Raw genomic sequence first — 6000 nt, 5'->3', positions numbered from 1 at the left:
CTCTCTGACACTCTCTGACAATCTCTGAAACTCTCTGACAATCTCTGGCACTCTCAGACACTCTCAGACACTCTCTGAAGATCTCTGAAACTCTCTGATACTATCTGACACTTTCTGAATCTCTCAGACACTCTCTGAATCTCTCTGAAACTCTCCGACACTCTGTGACACTCTCTGAAACTTTCTCGCACTCTCTGACACTCTCTGAAGATCTCTGAAACTCTCTGAAAATCTCTGACACTCTCTGAAACTCTGTAAAACTCTCTGAAACACTCTGACTCTCTCTGACATTCTCAGACACTCTCTGAAACTCTGTGACACTCTCAGATACTCTCTGACTCCCGCAGACACACTTCGACACACTCAGAAACTCTCAGAAACTCTCTGGCACTCTACGAGACTCTCAGAAACTCTCTGAAACTCTTTGACACTCTCTGACACCCTCTGACACCCTCTGACACTCTCTGACACTCTCTGAAACTCTTTGACACTCTTTGACACTCTCAGACACTGTCTGACTCTTTCTGAAACTCTCTGACACTCTCTGACACTCCCTGACACTCTCTGAAACTCTCTGACACTCTCTGTCACTCTCTGAAACTCTTTGACACTCTTTGACAATCTCAGACACTGTCTGACTCTATCTGAAACTCTCTGACACTCTCTGACACTCCCTGACACTGTCTGAAGCTCTCTGACACTCTCTGACACTCTCTGAAACTCTCTGAAAAACTCTGACACTCTCTGACACTCTCAGACACTCTCTGACACTCTCTGACTCTTTCTGAAACTCTCTGACACCCTCTGACACACTCTGCAACTCTTTGACACCCTGTGACACTCTCTGACACTCTCTGAATCTCTCTGAAAAGCTCTGACACTCTGTGACACTCTCTGAAACTCTCTGGAACTCCCTGACACTCACCGACTCTCTCTGAAACTTTCTGACACTCTCTGACACTCTCTGAACATCTCTGAATCTCTCTGAAAATCTCTGACTCTTTCTGACACTCTGTGACACTCTCAGAAACTCTCAGGCACTCTCTGACACTCTCAGAAATTCTCTGAAACTCTCTGACACTCTCTGAAACCCTCTGACACTCTCTGACACTCTCTGACACTCTTTGGCACTCTTTGACACTCTCAGACACTCTCTGAAGATTTCTGAAACTCTCTGACACTCTGTGACACCCTCTGAAACTCTCTGAAACTCTCGGACACTCTCTGAAACTTTCTGACACTCTCTGAAACTCTCTGAAACTCTTTGTAACTCTCTGACACTCTCAGAAACTCTCAGAAGCTCACTGAAACTCTCTGACACTCTCTGAAACTGTCAGACACTCTCAGACCCTCTCTGACACTCTCTGACACTATCTGAGCCTCTCTGAAACTCTCTGACACTCTCCGAAATTCTCTGAAACTCTCTGACACTCTCTGAAACTCTCTGACACTCTCTGACACTCTCAGACACTCTCTGACACTCTGTGACACTTTCAGAAACTCTCTGACTCTCTCAGACACACTCCGACACACTCAGAAGCTCTCAGAAACTCTCTGGAACTGTCTGACACTCTCAGAAAGTCTCTGAAACTCTCTGACACTCTCTGAAACTCTCTGACACTCTCTGACGCTCTCCGACACTCTCTGAAACTCTGTGACACTCTATGACACTCTCTGACACTCACTGACTCTCTCTGAAACTCTCTGAATCACACTGACACTCTGTGACACTCTTTGAAACTCTCTGACAATCTCTGAAACTTTCTGACACTCTCTGAAACTCTCTGAAGCTCTCTGAAACTCTCTGAAACTCTCTGACTCTCTCAGAAACAATCAGAAATTCTCTGAAACTCTCTGAGACTCTCTGGCACGCTCTGAGACTCTCTGAAACTCTCTGACACACTCTGAAACTCTCTGAAACTCTCTGACACTCTCTGACACTCTCTGAAACTCTCTGACAATCTCTGGCACTCTCAGACACTCTCAGACACTCTCTGAAGATCTCTGAAACTCTCTGAAGCTCTCTGAAACTCTCTGACACTCTCTGAAACTGTCTGAAACTCTCTGAAACTCTCTGACACTCTCTGACAATCTCTGAAACTCTCTGACAATCTCTGGCACTCTCAGACACTCTCAGACACTCTCTGAAGATCTCTGAAACTCTCTGATACTATCTGACACTTTCTGAATCTCTCAGACACTCTCTGAATCTCTCTGAAACTCTCCGACACTCTGTGACACTCTCTGAAACTTTCTCGCACTCTCTGACACTCTCTGAAGATCTCTGAAACTCTCTGAAAATCTCTGACACTCTCTGAAACTCTGTAAAACTCTCTGAAACACTCTGACTCTCTCTGACATTCTCAGACACTCTCTGAAACTCTGTGACACTCTCAGATACTCTCTGACTCCCGCAGACACACTTCGACACACTCAGAAACTCTCAGAAACTCTCTGGCACTCTACGAGACTCTCAGAAACTCTCTGAAACTCTTTGACACTCTCTGACACCCTCTGACACCCTCTGACACTCTCTGACACTCTCTGAAACTCTTTGACACTCTTTGACACTCTCAGACACTGTCTGACTCTTTCTGAAACTCTCTGACACTCTCTGACACTCCCTGACACTCTCTGAAACTCTCTGACACTCTCTGACACTCTCTGAAACTCTTTGACACTCTTTGACAATCTCAGACACTGTCTGACTCTATCTGAAACTCTCTGTCACTCTCTGACACTCCCTGACACTGTCTGAAGCTCTCTGACACTCTCTGACACTCTCTGAAACTCTCTGAAAAACTCTGACACTCTCTGACACTCTCAGACACTCTCTGACACTCTCTGACTCTTTCTGAAACTCTCTGACACCCTCTGACACACTCTGCAACTCTTTGACACCCTGTGACACTCTCTGACACTCTCTGAATCTCTCTGAAAAGCTCTGACACTCTGTGACACTCTCTGAAACTCTCTGGAACTCCCTGACACTCACTGACTCTCTCTGAAACTTTCTGACACTCTCTGACACTCTCTGAACATCTCTGAATCTCTCTGAAAATCTCTGACACTTTCTGACACTCTGTGACACTCTCAGAAACTCTCAGGCACTCTCTGACACTCTCAGAAATTCTCTGAAACTCTCTGACACTCTCTGAAACCCTCTGACACTCTCTGACACTCTCTGACACTCTTTGGCACTCTTTGACACTCTCAGACACTCTCTGAAGATTTCTGAAACTCTCTGACACTCTGTGACACCCTCTGAAACTCTCTGAAACTCTCGGACACTCTCTGAAACTTTCTGACACTCTCTGAAACTCTCTGAAACTCTTTGTAACTCTCTGACACTCTCAGAAACTCTCAGAAGCTCACTGAAACTCTCTGACACTCTCTGAAACTGTCAGACACTCTCAGACCCTCTCTGACACTCTCTGACACTATCTGAGCCTCTCTGAAACTCTCTGACACTCTCCGAAATTCTCTGAAACTCTCTGACACTCTCTGAAACTCTCTGACACTCTCTGACACTCTCAGACACTCTCTGACACTCTGTGACACTTTCAGAAACTCTCTGACTCTCTCAGACACACTCCGACACACTCAGAAGCTCTCAGAAACTCTCTGGAACTGTCTGACACTCTCAGAAAGTCTCTGAAACTCTCTGACACTCTCTGAAACTCTCTGACACTCTCTGACGCTCTCCGACACTCTCTGAAACTCTGTGACACTCTATGACACTCTCTGACACTCACTGACTCTCTCTGAAACTCTCTGAATCACACTGACACTCTGTGACACTCTTTGAAACTCTCTGACAATCTCTGAAACTTTCTGACACTCTCTGAAACTCTCTGAAGCTCTCTGAAACTCTCTGAAACTCTCTGACTCTCTCAGAAACAATCAGAAATTCCCTGAAACTCTCTGAGACTCTCTGGCACGCTCTGAGACTCTCTGAAACTCTCTGACACACTCTGAAACTCTCTGAAACTCTCTGACACTCTCTGACACTCTCTGAAACTCTCTGACAATCTCTGGCACTCTCAGACACTCTCAGACACTCTCTGAAGATCTCTGAAACTCTCTGAAGCTCTCTGAAACTCTCTGACACTCTCTGAAACTGTCTGAAACTCTCTGAAACTCTCTGACACTCTCTGACAATCTCTGAAGCTCTCTGACAATCTCTGGCACTCTCAGACACTCTCAGACACTCTCTGAAGATCTCTGAAACTCTCTGATACTATCTGACACTTTCTGAATCTCTCAGACACTCTCTGAATCTCTCTGAAACTCTCCGACACTCTGTGACACTCTCTGAAACTTTCTCGCACTCTCTGACACTCTCTGAAGATCTCTGAAACTCTCTGAAAATCTCTGACACTCTCTGAAACTCTGTAAAACTCTCTGAAACACTCTGACTCTCTCTGACATTCTCAGACACTCTCTGAAACTCTGTGACACTCTCAGATACTCTCTGACTCCCGCAGACACACTTCGACACACTCAGAAACTCTCAGAAACTCTCTGGCACTCTACGAGACTCTCAGAAACTCTCTGAAACTCTTTGACACTCTCTGACACCCTCTGACACCCTCTGACACTCTCTGACACTCTCTGAAACTCTTTGACACTCTTTGACACTCTCAGACACTGTCTGACTCTTTCTGAAACTCTCTGACACTCTCTGACACTCCCTGACACTCTCTGAAACTCTCTGACACTCTCTGACACTCTCTGAAACTCTTTGACACTCTTTGACAATCTCAGACACTGTCTGACTCTATCTGAAACTCTCTGTCACTCTCTGACACTCCCTGACACTGTCTGAAGCTCTCTGACACTCTCTGACACTCTCTGAAACTCTCTGAAAAACTCTGACACTCTCTGACACTCTCAGACACTCTCTGACACTCTCTGACTCTTTCTGAAACTCTCTGACACCCTCTGACACACTCTGCAACTCTTTGACACCCTGTGACACTCTCTGACACTCTCTGAATCTCTCTGAAAAGCTCTGACACTCTGTGACACTCTCTGAAACTCTCTGGAACTCCCTGACACTCACTGACTCTCTCTGAAACTTTCTGACACTCTCTGACACTCTCTGAACATCTCTGAATCTCTCTGAAAATCTCTGACACTTTATGACACTCTGTGACACTCTCAGAAACTCTCAGGCACTCTCTGACACTCTCAGAAATTCTCTGAAACTCTCTGACACTCTCTGAAACCCTCTGACACTCTCTGACACTCTCTGACACTCTTTGGCACTCTTTGACACTCTCAGACACTCTCTGAAGATTTCTGAAACTCTCTGACACTCTGTGACACCCTCTGAAACTCTCTGAAACTCTCGGACACTCTCTGAAACTTTCTGACACTCTCTGAAACTCTCTGAAACTCTTTGTAACTCTCTGACACTCTCAGAAACTCTCAGAAGCTCACTGAAACTCTCTGACACTCTCTGAAACTGTCAGACACTCTCAGACCCTCTCTGACACTCTCTGACACTATCTGAGCCTCTCTGAAACTCTCTGACACTCTCCGAAATTCTCTGAAACTCTCTGACACTCTCTGAAACTCTCTGACACTCTCTGACACTCTCAGACACTCTCTGACACTCTGTGACACTTTCAGAAACTCTCTGACTCTATCTGACACATTCTGAATCTCTCGGACACTCTCTGAATCTCTCTGAAACTCTCCGACACTCTGTGAAACTCTCTGAAACTTTCTGGCACTCTCTGACACTCTCTGAAGATCTCTGGCACTCTCTGAAAATCTCTGACACTCTCTGAAACTCTGTGACACTCTCTGAAAGACTCTGACACTCTCTTACACTCTCAGACACTCTCCGACACTATCTGACTCTTTCTGAAACTCTCGGACACTCTCTGACACACTCTGCAACTCTATGACACTCTGTGACACTCTCTGACACTCTCTGAATCTCTCTGAAAAGCTCTGACACTCTGTGACACTCTCTGAAACTCTCTGAAA

Source organism: Heterodontus francisci, chromosome 40 (genome assembly GCF_036365525.1).
Source record: "Heterodontus francisci isolate sHetFra1 chromosome 40, sHetFra1.hap1, whole genome shotgun sequence".
In the NCBI taxonomy this organism is placed as follows: Eukaryota; Metazoa; Chordata; class Chondrichthyes; order Heterodontiformes; family Heterodontidae; genus Heterodontus; species Heterodontus francisci.
Note: the sequence above shows the minus strand (reverse complement) of the source record.